This window comes from Prionailurus viverrinus, chromosome C1 (genome assembly GCF_022837055.1).
Source record: "Prionailurus viverrinus isolate Anna chromosome C1, UM_Priviv_1.0, whole genome shotgun sequence".
In the NCBI taxonomy this organism is placed as follows: Eukaryota; Metazoa; Chordata; class Mammalia; order Carnivora; family Felidae; genus Prionailurus; species Prionailurus viverrinus.
In genome coordinates this window covers 99,625,291-99,638,390 of record NC_062568.1, presented here as the reverse complement: position 1 = coordinate 99,638,390, position 13,100 = coordinate 99,625,291, and the positions used below count along the sequence as shown (strand labels likewise).

Genomic DNA, 13,100 nt, shown 5'->3' with positions numbered 1-13,100 from the left:
AGGGCTTCATAGCTGTCCAAACACTTTGGCCAAGTTAGACCACTTTGCAGGATCTATTCTAATGTAACGTTCAGAATTTCAGGTAAACACGTACATACGAGGACATCTATTCCAGCATTTTCTATCACAACTGAAACTATAAACAATCTAAATGTCCAACCACGTAAAGAGAGCAAAGTGAAAATATGACAGAGTCAGACAAAAGAACATCCTGTAGACAACAAACCCCACAAAACTAGAAGTTATTCATTAATAAACATGGGAAAATGTCCATGATAAAATGCTGAGTGAATCAAGAGTCACATAACTATATACCATGTAATTTCAATTTTGTCAGAAAATACAGAGCAAAAATATTTCACACTGCGGGGGGCTCAGTCAGTTAAGCATCTGACTCTTGATTTCAGTTCAGGTCATGATCTCATAGGTTCGTGAGATCGAGCCCCACACAGGGTTCTGCGCTTACAGTGCAGAACCTGCTTGGGATTCTGTCTCTCTCCCTCTCTCTGCCCATCCCCCTCTCCTCTCTCTCTCTCTCCCAAAGTAAATAAATAAACTTAAAAAAAAATAAATAAAAAACAATAGAAAGAGACTGGAAGGATATTTAACAAAATTTCCTCTTTATGATGTTCCTTATTTCACAACTTTTTAAAAAGTATGCCTTAGTTTTAAGATCTTGTGGGGAAACTACTTTGTTGTTGTTGTTTCTAATAGTTTTCTATCAGAAGAGAAGGCTCTGCTTGAAACCTCAAGTGCTGAATCAAAGCCCACGCCTTGAATACAGAGCCCCTAGCCATACAAAAAGGATTTTAAACCTAAATAAAGGGAAACTCAAGGAAACAGAAACAGAAAAGGGACCCACAGGGCCTAGGCCACTGGGGAAACCTGAGGTCCCCACAGGGCAGGCTGGGCTGGGCTGGGCAGTGGGTGAGACCCAGGCCTGTCCTGTGCGCTGCTCTGTCTGTCTGTCTGCCTGTCTGGACTATTGGCTGGGCCGCTTGGGTGCTCACTCAGGCAGCCAGCTCCGTGAGGCTTGGCTAGTAGATGCCTATGACTGGACACTGGTCTAGAAGCTTGGCTCTCACAGCTGAAATCAGCGAAAGCAGGAACAGGACTCATACCACAGGTGGGCAGTAGGGGTACAGGGTGGGGAGGCTGTCAGGACCCTCGAGCTCGGCAAACCAAGGCTTCCAAGCCATCAGCCTTGTGCTGCCTCTGGCTTTTCTGCCTGCCACCGACTACCCATCCAAGGTGGGCTCCTTGAAGATGGAAGAGGATGGCAATGAAGAAGCACCACACTAGAGGGTGGGGTCGCAGCCTTTCCTGGTAAAGCAGCTGGCCAGAGAGCGCCGGGGGCCCGAGGGGCCTGGGCCTGAGGGCTGGATCTGGAGAAGGATTCGGCACCCGGGTGTCACGCCACAGAGACCCGGAGGAGATGGGGACACCAGCAGCCCACGCCCCACTTCCCACAGGGCTCCCAGGGCCAGGGGAGCCATGAAGCGGTGTGCCCTCGCTCTGCCTCACAGTCTGCCCCCAGGAGTGTAGACCAAGCAGAGGAGCTGAGCAAATGTGGACAGAAAATAATACCGCACCTTCAGACCCGCCGAATGCCTCCAAACGGCCTCCATCCAAACCAAGTGCACAAACAGACGAGCAGGAGTCCACAAGTCCCAAGTTGACACGTGTGCAAGTTTTCTGGTTTCCTGTTCTCTCGAAGTCCTTTGCCCAGGTGCACTTGAAGTATCAACATAAAGCTAACACGGTCTACACCGCAGGACACTACAAATCACAAAACCCCTGAAAGCTGGTGCAGGCTGTCAGAGTCAGAGGCATGTATGTAAGAGCCCAAGTGTCCCAGGCCAGCAGGGATTTAGTGACAGGAAAGGGCAACATTCTTGGGACCTTGACCTTGAGCGAGGGCCATGCTGGGCTCCCACTCAGAGCCTCATTTACTACTAACACACACCAGCAAGGCAGGTCAGGACTCCCACTCTGAGTTGAGAAGCAAGGGCCAGAGAGACACCGCGCCTGTCCTGATGTTCAGCTGGCCCACACTCAGACTCCTTCCAGGCTCGTTTTGCCTTCTTACTCTGAAGAAGACTCAAGGCACAGTGAGACAGGACGTTCTTGAAATAGGCTGACGCCAGGGCCAGGGTACGGGCAGGGGACGCTGTGGGGGGGGGGGGGGGGGGGGGGATGCCAGGCAGTGTTGCGCACTAGGGCCGCAGGCTGACCTCACGGGTGGAGGACCATTCCCCGGCCCATCCTCCCCTCGGGGCAGGCCCCTTCCACTGGCTCCCAGGCCTCAGGCCGTCACAGCGTGGGCAGGGCAGCTGACACTGGCTCCTCTCTGCACCCACACTCCTGCCAGGCTATCTCTTTCCTCCCCTTCTTCGGAAACCATAAGAACAGCCACAAGGTAGGCCCTTCAGCCAAACCTCAGTGTGAATGGAAATTGCAAAATGCCTGCTCAAGCCGTGAAACTGAACTGGCCCCAAAGCGGGTCCAACTTCTGGCCACTTCAGTCATGAGCACTGAGACAGCTGTCATGATGCACACGAGGTTACCTACACAGGATAAAAAACAAAAACAAAAAAAAACAGGAGCCATCCTAGGGACCCTCAGGCCCTAACTACACACTTGATAAGCTCACTACACTCTGGTTTCTCGTGGGGCCTGAAAGCTGCCTTTCACAGTGAAAAAACCTTTCACAGTCCCATGAAAGAGAGCCTCTGCCCTAAAGTCCACTTCTCAGAACAGCTCAATTCTTGGCCAGCTTGCCCCAACCTCCAGTCCAGCAATAGCTGGGCCAGGCAGCTAAGTCTTACCATCTGCTGGGACCCATCCTGGGTTGTCCATCAAGCCTTACAGATGCGAATGCTTACCCCTTTCTTATTGCAAAAGTCACAAAGGAACTGGGGAACATCACAGGAAGAAAACACTAATCTGCATCACCCCACCCTAAAGATCCTTGATAAAATGCAGATCTCAGAACTCCACTCCACAGAAATTCTGTCTCATTCAGTATGTACTTCCTGGGGCCTGAAAATCTGCATATTTAACAAACTGCCCACCTGAACTTGATTCAGGAGTCCCAAGAACTCCACTTCGAGATGCCTGAGGCCTTATTTTCAGATTTGCCTCTATAACTCATCTCCTGTTCTGACATCGTTCTCTTACGCTATTTCTCTTTTTTGTGCTAAGTGCATCTTAGAAGAAGAAAAAAAGATCTAATTCTTATAGGGATCTGATAGTTAAGAGACTTACTGACATATATGTATTTCAGAATAAATACATATACACATCACACACCCCACATTCACACGTAACAGGAAGAGTAACTTAACACACTATATCATGTATGTGAGTAAACGGACTATATTATATGCACTTTCTATGGATGAAAACATCTGAATTACATTCAAACTGGAAAATTCCTGGCTGTGCAACCCTGGAGTCTGATTTCGCCTTTCCCTACACAAGCAAGATAACACATGCACACACTCAGTCCGGGGACATCACAGACGTCCCCTCACCTTGATCTCAGCAGACAGTGAGGGCCGGCCCTAAATACGCTGTCACAGCCCGGACACATAATGCATCACCACAGTACAACCCACAGCTGTCTGCGGAAATGTCTGAGTGATGTGCCTTCAACCTGTCATCGGACCACAATGACCTCAATTTTTGGAGAAGTAAAGTCAAAAGTATACTCTTATCTCCAGAGATCCGAGACATATTTATGTGTCAGCCTTCCTTCAACTTGTCCATAGCCTTCAAGAAAACCTGAAAAGGCCACCACAGGCCCTGTGCTGCCCCTGCCCCCAACACCCACCAATGTCCCAAGTCCACCCCCATCCATGGTCATGACATGACCACATCCCAGAGGTGCCCGAGCACTACAGTGGGCTAGGGAGAGTGACTGGTGGGAAGGCGGGGCGTATTCCTTGAGCAGCATTACATAACCTGCTCCCCGGAAGCCCGAGCAGTGGCGGGAGACCCCATGCTTTCTCCAAACTCGGGTCCTCCCACCCTGCCTGCTCTCTGATTCTTAGGGGTGGGTGGCGAGAGACGAGGTGCGGCAGCTCCCAAAGTTCTGAAGCCAAAGGATCTGAGCTCACCTTTGCCAAGGCCTGCCTTCCACACAGAGAGGCAAAAAGCAACCCGCACAGGGTCAGCCAGCTCTTGAATGACTGGTCTCCCTCTCCCCGAGGGTAACCTCAAGGGTTCCAGCTATTTGTCTTCATATGCGCTCATCCATCACGCTAACTCCCTTCCTCAATTCTTTCCAGAGGAAAACAGACTGAAAGACGAGGTATATAAGAAAGGGTTCCTAGCGGTTATGGGGGGAAGGGGGTGCCATCAGCAGTTCTCTTCCTCTGTCCAACTTTCTATACGGCTGCCACCTTTGTAGGCAGGTGTCAACGACTCGGTCTTACGATGGTCTTAACCAGTACAGAATTGTCGGATCACTGTACTGTGTGCACCTGAAACCAGTATAACATTGTATGTTCATGTAGATTTCAATAATAAATTTTTTAATTTTTTGTTAATTTTTTTTTAACGTTTATTTTTGAGACAGAGAGAGACAGAGCATGAACAGGGGAGGGGCAGAGAGAGAGGGAGACACAGAATCGGAAACAGGCTCCAGGCTCTGAGCCATCAGCCCAGAGCCCGACGCGGGGCTCGAACTCATGGACCGTGAGATCGTGACCTGAGCTGAAGTCGGACGCTTAACCGACTGAGCCACCCAGGCACCCCAATAAATTTTTTTAAAAAACAGTCTTAACTAGCAAATGACAAAGACGGGGCAGGGGACATCAAAGGCCCTCACCCCTCTCCACCGGGCTCAGTCATATTCTTCCTTCAAGAGCAGTTCAAAACGGAAGCTCTTCGGTCCCAAAGCAAAACTAGTTCAATCCCCAGGGGTATGTTACCTTGATAGTCACATTGGAATTATTTAAACGCATTCGTGTCCTCCCTCAGCTGAAACTTGGTAAGACTTCCATCCCCTTCTTTTTAAGCACCTGCTTGGTGAACTGTAGACTCTCAAAGAAAGACTCAACAAATTAAGAGCTATTTTCCGGCCATCAAGGTCTGCCTATACTGCAAATACTCAAATACTAATCTCCCCATCTCAGGTTTAAAAATATGGACTTGGTTTTTTTTTGTTTGTTCTTAACTCCCAACATAATGAATGAGCTTAAATATTAGAAGTTGAAATTATTTAGTAAATCATTTCACCTGCAAAGCTTCTATTTGCATAACATTAATTCATGATGGCAGCTAAAACAAATTCATCACATTCTGTATATTAGAAGCTGATTTATGTAGGAATTGAAAAAAATCATGAGCTCAAAATTATGTTGACATGATGTACATGCTCAACGGAGAAAGATTTTTCTCTTTCCATCTTTTCCCCTTTTTTTTTTTTTTAAATCATCTGAACAACTGAATTATGGTGAGGAGGAAAAGGATCTGAGCAGAGGAAAGAGGCGAAGGACTGGCATCTCAGAAAATGAATAATGCTACCGCCTCACGTGTGTGGCAGGCGCTTGGTGCGCATACACACACAGTCTCCGGTTATTAATGTCAAGTATGCCAAAGATACGCTGGAAAATCATTACCATTCATCGCCACTAACCGCCATTAAATTTCAATCAATTCAACTTAGCACAAGTGTACTTGAGCGGCCCTTACAGTTCCTTATAAATGTGGCTCAAAAGTCGGGCTGACTTATTGCATTGTCCACCGCACAAAGAAGCATTGCTAAGCATCTGCTTGGACCCGGGGACCGATGCTCTTTTAACATCCTCAGCATTCAAAGATCTTTCTTTTTCTGAGCTAAGAGGTCTTGAATCCCTACAGGTCAAGACGAATGGGGGTGGGGGTGGGGGAGGGGTGCGGACGATGCGAGAGACCACCACTCTTTTCCAGCCTTTGGGGTGGGGACCGGGCAACAGGAGGCCTCCCTGGCTGTAGTCAGTCTCGCAGATGCCTTGCAGAAAAAGTTTCTGACGCCACCAAAAGTTTGGGAACATGTCTGCTGGCTCTGGTGAAATGCTCTCAACCTACTCTGCAAACTGAGCTGACCTCGAGCTCCCTTCCCCAGGAAGGGGGATGGGGGGGGGGGGCGAGTCCATCGGGAACGGGAGGGAGAGTCAGCCTGGGCCCCAGCTTTGGGAAAAGGCGCCCTTCCCAGGTGCGGGGACAGCGGGCCCGCGCGCTCCGGGGCGCTCGCCCGGCGACAAAGGCGGCGGTGGCGGCGCGGGCCCGGTGGGACCTGGCCCGCTGGCTTTCTTCCCGACTCGCCACGAGCACGGTCCGGCCTGCCGCCACTCGCCGGAGGCGGCCGGTGCGCCGGCTGGACAATGTGGCCATTGTTCGGGCGCCGCAAACCAGGCCGGCGGGCAGGTGGGAGGAAGGCGGCGCGGCCGGCGCGCGGGCACTCGGGGCACCGAACGTCCCCCGGCCGCAGGCACGGTCCCCACGGGCTGGGCACGCCGCCTCCCGGGCCAGCCCGCCTCGGGGCGGCAAGTGGAGGGGCGGGGACGGGGTGGGGGGGAGGGGGAGATGGGAGGGGAAAGCAGAGAGAGAAGGGAAAAGATGGGAAGGGAGACAGGAGAGAAAAGAGAGGGAGAGAGAAACAAAGAGAGTTGGGAGAGGGAGAAAGGAGAGGGAAAAATAAAGCCGTGAAAGAGGAAATGGGGTAAGAGAGACATTAAAGGAGAGACAGAGGGGGCGGAGGAGGGAGTAAAAAGGAGGGGGGGGGGGAGAGGAAGACAGAAAGGAGACAAAGAGGAGAGGGAGGACGGGAGAAAGGAGAGGAGGGGAGGGAGAGACAGACAGACAGACGTGCCATAGAAGTGTACCACAGGCTACCCGGGAAGCCTCTGCAAAGAGCAAGAGTTCACCCTATTTCGTAGAGAGAAGCGGTTCCAAACCCAGCGGAGTCAGCAAAGTGTAATCACACCAGGGGCTTTGCTTAATTACAGGTTTCCCAGCCGGGCTGGAGGAAGAGAGATACTTAACTGTGTCCCCGGGAAGGCCTAGGCGGGCTCTCAACTGGTTTGTAAGGTTGGGGAGTACAAATACCCATCTCTACCCGCTCCTTGCCCAAAGCCCCCTGAGCCAGGATCCTGGAGGGGAGGCTGGGGTCTACGGCGTGGTAGACTCGGGCTGACCGGAAAGAGCCATCCTGTGCGGGCTTTGAACGCTCAGTTGCGACCGGAGTCCCAGGCTCACCAGTGCCGGTCATCTGTGAGGCCACAGGCCTGGGGAGGCCCCGCCTCAGGCTGCAGCAGCGCTGTCCGCCCTCCTACCCGCCCCCCCCCCACCCCCCACTCGCGGGAGGCCAGGGGCCCTCGGCCCAAGGGGGGAAATCAATCCCGTGCTAATGAATAAAAAGTCCCCTTTATTTCACTGCTGTTTTTGGTTCATTAAATTTTCCACAGATTTGCAGAGAAGAAAACATAATCAATAAACCCTGACAAAAGTGAACGTGTGAAAAAGGCCAGAGAATGGAAAAGCGAGATAAAAGTGATATCCGATCACAGATTTCAGCAGCAGATGACGAGCTGGGGGCTGCTGGAGAATCTCAATGGACCATCACCCTTTCGCGGCTTTCCTTCCCTTTGCTGAAACTCTTCATTCAAGACAATAGTAAATGCACTAAAACTTTTTTCTTATGCTAATGCATGAAACCGGGCACTCACAGTTAAAACACACTTCCCAGCAACCTGTTTTTTTTTTTTTTTAACAACACACATGCAAACACACAAAACCACATTAACTTATTCAATTTAAATGAAAATCTCAAAAATGGTTTCATATGTACTCTTTGGTCACACCTTCAATGACTTATTTCCCCCCGTTTGCATGTTTTTTAAGAAACCGGGATCAGAACACAACCAGGATTACTGAGGATGCTTTTGTTGGTGAAGAAATTGGGGAAAATAAGACATTAAAAGCGAAGAAAGCATGCTGTTCTCATTGGTGCATTTTCTCAGGGTTTTAACCATCGTTTTGTAGGTGAAAGGTGCTTCTGTCACCCTCAGAATCTAAAAACAATGACCTATGATTTGTTTTTAAAAATCTTTTATATTCCACAGCAAACACCCAAATTAATTTTGGAGAAAATGAGTAATATTGAGTCTGGTGTTGTGTGTTTACTCAAAAACCACAAAGCTGTTACTCTTTACCAAAGGACACTACCAAACACCAGTGTCCCCTTCCCTTTGGGTCTTTGAAACAAGCCTCAGGAAACAATTACAGGGTCGCTTTCCTCCCCGAGGTCTTTAGACTGCTGCATATTCTGGTAGTGCGTGTAGTCACCTATTCCGCCTCTGAATTTTCTGGAATCTGAGAATAGTTTCTCTCTTTGGCATTCTTCACGTGTTTCATTCGTCCCTGCCTCTGACACTTACTGAAAAGAAGAAAGGGGTGGTGGTGGGGGGGGGGGGGGACGGCTTCCCTAGGGTTCCCTTTCAAAGGACCCTGGCCCAGCGGGAACAGCTGTGGCCCTCCACAGCGACAGGGTCCACCTGGCCTGGCTATTGCTCCTGCACCAAGGACCGGGCTCTGGCACAGGTAGAAACCCCACCCCCACCCCCCAACACCGGGGCCTGAAGAAGGAAGACTGGTTTGCTCTACCTCTCTCAAACCAGCGTCATGAGTGAGCGTCCTTCAGATGAACACAAGCCCTGATGAACACACACTTCCCCAAGAAAAAGCAAGCAGCCCTACCCGTAGTGTTCACAAGGATGTAGGGCTCCTTTCTGAGCGTTAACAAGCCTGCAGGGTGTGTAGGGGTCACACAGGCTTTCAGAGTGCACACGACAACCTCCTGGTCTCATTTAAAGGGAATTGCTGGCATCTGTGGGGTGAAGTCCCCCCCGCCCCGCCCCGGGATGGCCCAGGGAGGCCCTGACGGGAGAAGGGTGTTTATTAGACAAATATCCAATTTTGTCTGCCTGCCTGCTGAATCTCCTGGCTTGCTAATCCAGCCCTATGGGCCGCACTGTGTACAGGGCACTTGTGGGAGTACAAAAAGCATGAAGTATTTGTGTATTTTTCAGCCGGCAGTGCAAACAAGCCAGCTACAGTACACAGCCTCCAAGACCCCCACGGCCAGGCAGTGAGCCTCTGACCGGCAGCCCTGTGGCCCCCTCTTCCGTCCAGGCAACTCAAAGGATCTCCTCTGTCCGATGCTCTCCCCACAAGGCCTGGAGCACCCCCGAGAAAGTGGAGTGGCACTCCAGAAGGGCCTCGCCTAATTCCACACACACTTCAAGGTGGGGCCCAGTCCAGAGTTCCCTCCAAGGCCACGGCCAGGGTCAGTGCGAGCTGTAGAGGTTCCCCCCACAGGCTTGGGAGGTTCTGCTGAAGGAGTCTGGACCCCGCAAACTCCCCCTCGAAACAATTCCCACGGAAGATAAAAACATCTCTAACGGTCCCACCCTGTTCCTCGGGAGCCTGGCCCGGCTTTGGGGGGCGGTGGTTCTCCCTCTCGGCCTCACCCGCTCGCTGACTTGGAAAACAGACTGCTCTCACTGGTCTCTCAGATGCCAGAGCAAGGGCCAGACAGCTCACCCGAGGGCGATCTCATGGGCAGGTGGGCTCCTCACCTACCTGGGACTCTTCCTGCATCAGGGTAGATCCCCCTAGAACCACTAAATCACCTCCCAAAGTCGGCGGGTTTCTCAGAGCAGAAGGAAAATACAAAACCAAACTTCAGTAATACGAAACAGTAACTAACTTTGAAACTCTTAGACAAGTGACAACTTTCCTTGTGTCTGGGTTCGAATGGAATCTATATCGGGGAGAGAACATTTCCACAATTTCCAGTAACCCTCAGCCATGGGAGGGAGAAGCAGGCAAGTCTACGAAAACGGAAGCAAGGAAGATGAAGGAAGGAGAGGAAAAGTGTGGCCAGAGGCCCACGGGAGGGAGGGAAGCCTGCAGGGCACACATCTGCAAGTTCTAGAGTCCACATTCTAGAACAGCCCCAGGGCAGACCAGAAGCTGGGAAAAGCCCAAATGAAGAAAGTCAAAATTAAAAGCAGCCAAGCATGGCCAGGGTGCCCTCCCCTCCCCTGGGGAAGACCAGCCCAAGTAGCCACACAAAGAATTCCCTCCGGTGGGTGCAACTGGAAAGTGGCTCCCAGGCCCAGGGAGGCCTGCCCTCAGACACTAGGAAGCGGAGGGAAGGAAACTCCCAGCCAAGGTAAGGAAATGGGCGGGGAGGGGGCCCGGAGGTGAAGTGGCCAGAACAGATCTCATCAGGGGGACTTGCGACTAGCCTGCTCACTCCTCCGCTTTCCACCGCTGTATATTTTGGATTTCACAGTTTATTTACTTTACTTTTTGGCACTGGGCCCCCTGAGCATGCCAATACAATATTTGTTTAAACACTATTTTATGCCGCTTGCGAGGGAAACGTTTACTTTCAAATTCTCCAACATCCCCCAGAGCCTCGTCTGCAAACAGCATATGAGCGTTTTACAACTGCTCCCTTTATCTGAAGCTGTCGGGATTAAACCTTCACACGCCCGGCGAGGGCGGCGGGGCGGGGGCTCAGGACTCCGCCGCGGCCACCGGGCTGCAAAGCCCGCGCCAGAGGCCGTGCACCCAGCGGGATGCCCGGGTGGGAGGGCAGAGCGGCGCAGGAAACACCCCCCCACCCACCCCCCAGGGCCCGGCACCGGACTTGGGAAGGGTGCGCTTTTCCAGCAGGGATCTACCCAGAGAGCCACATGAAAATTATACAAAAGGGCGGGGAGTTAAGGGAGGCACCCAGGCGGGGTTTGGGGGGGCGGGGGGGGGGAGGGGAGCGAGGCCCGCAAGCGCGTCCGCAGTCGGTCACCCAGGGTGAAGCGCGCGGGCTCCATCCAGAGCTCCTCGCGCTGTAAAAGTCGGGTTTCCTAGGAAATGACAGCAATTACTGCCGGGCTGAAAAGGCGCCGAGTAGGGTGGACTTTCAGCTCCCCGACGCGGCGGGCGCGCTCACACTCGCACACGCACACGCTCCCTTCCTCCTCCCCTCCCTACCCACCCTCCGCCCCCGTCCGGGAAAAACGCTCCCCTCTCTAAACCCTTAATAGGATTGGCGCCCAACTCTCTACGCGCCTCTCCCCATCCATCACACACAGATCAAGTTGCAGTAGTGGATTTTTCAAATTCCTCAGCAAATATACTTGTTGAGAGATTGGCCCTTCGGGGGTGGGGGGGGGAAGACGATGAGTGGGGGCGGGGATGAAAGTGAGGGGTGGGGGGACCCGAGGACCGGGCCAGGGATTACGTGCGGATCCCTTCGAGAAGTCAAGCGGATCTAGGGGCGGAGGGCAGGGAGGAGGAGGAGTTGGCGGAGAGAAGCAAGGAGGGAGGCCGGAGAGGAGAGCCTGACCGAGGGGGGAGGGGGGCGACAGGGCCCGAAGACCGGGAGGAAGGAGCGAGGAAGAAAGAAAGGCAGGGCTCCGCGACGGGTAGCGCGGAGAAGTGCAGTCAGAAGTTCCCAAGTGGCTGGCCGCAGCCCCTCCACACACCGCACACTCACTCCCCTAAGTCACGCTCCCACCGTCCACCTCCGGGAGCTTCGCAGCATCCCAGCCTCCGGTGCTACCCACCACCTCCCGCACAAACAGCCCGCGTCTTAGACGCGGTGAAGACGGGTTGCGGGCCGGCCAGGCTGTGCACCGGGAGAGGACGGGCTCTTCCCCCAGGTAGGAAAGGGGATGCAAAATCGCCCACCGGCCACAAGTTCCTTGCCCTGGACCCCCCGCCCCCTTTTCGTCCCCGCCCGGCTTGGCCAGAGCCCGAAACGGCGCCGCCTCGCCAGCCCCCGGCCCCCCAAGCCCGGTGCCCCGATCCCTGTGCCGTGGCGAGGATACACGGCCGAGGGACCCTCGGAGACGGCGCAGCATCCCAGTCGCCCCGGGCTCGGACGGCGTAGGGGGCACTTCGCAACGAAAAGCAAGCAAAAGAAGGCCAATGCAACTTTACCGAGGGAGACAAAAGTTTGCCTCTAGCACGCAGGTGGCCTCTGGGGCGCCGGGCGGTGGCTTCGGGCCCCCATCCCAACTTGGCTGGCGCGGCGACCCGCCGCGGGCTGCCGTGTACCGGGGCTCAGTCCGGCCGGGGCGGGGCGGGGCGGGCCAGGCAGGGGAGGGGACCGAGAGGCGGGCGGGGGCCCAGCAGCCCCTACCGCCGGCGAGCCGGGAGCTCCCCTAGGCTCCCGCGCGCCGCGCGGCCCACGCTCCTTGCTTCAGCTCCTCCGGCTCCTCTGGCTCCCCCGGCGCCTCCTCGCCTTCCTGCGCGTCCGCCGCCGCCGCCGCCGCCGCCTCCCGCTCCTCCTCGAAGTCTCATTGATGGGAGTTTGAAAAAAAGTCCGCGGAGCCGTGCTGCCTCGGCTGGCGAGCTCCGGCACTCCTGCAATCCATCAGCGCCGCCCGGACGGCGCAGCGCCCCCGCGCGCACGGCTGCAGCACACCCGGGCGCCGCGCCCCCGCCCGCGCCGCGCGCCCCCGCCTCCGGGGGCACCCGGGGGACCCGGGGCCAGGGGAACCTGGGGGTGGGGGGAGGGGCGGCCGAGGATCCTCTTCCCCAGCACCGAGCCTCGAGAGAAAGCACACCTACGAACAAAGTTCGAGCAGGGAACGAAAGAACGCGCCAGTTTCCAACACTTTTTTTTTTCTTTTTTTAAGGCGCCGGGGTTGGGCGGGGGGGGGGGGGGTCTCTAACTCAAGTCAGATGAGCTCCGGGGCTGAGGCGCAAGGACTGCTCTGTTTTCAATCTCTGAAATCACCCGCCCTCCCCACCTCCCTCTTCCCCTCCGCCGGGAGATGCCCGGGTCGCAGTTCCCAGTGCGCCCGCTCCTCCGGGCGCCGGGGCGGAAGCCGGGGACTGGAGGCAAAGGGGGGAGGGCGGCCGGCTCCGAGCGGACCCTCTTCCAGCAGGCAGGGCGCGCAGGTGCCTGGGGTCCTGCCCGCGCCCCCCGCTGCGGCTCGCACGAGTCGCCTTCCCAGCGCCTGCAGGCGAGAGGCGAGAAGCCTTCTAGGTTTGGTACATGTGTGTTTTGCAGGGAGGGTTTTTGTTTGTTTTGT

At 54.5% G+C, this 13,100-nt stretch overlaps 1 protein-coding gene across 1 annotated transcript in view; it reads right to left on the bottom strand.

The window, feature by feature from the left end:
* GLI2 (GLI family zinc finger 2) overlaps positions 1-12,421 on the bottom strand; it is a 259,960-nt gene extending 247,539 nt beyond the window's left edge. The window contains exon 1 of the mRNA XM_047873107.1: positions 12,001-12,421. The gene's annotated coding sequence lies outside the window, so the exon portion shown is untranslated. The remainder of the gene's footprint in view (positions 1-12,000) is intronic.
* Positions 12,422-13,100: the final 679 nt, after the last annotated feature.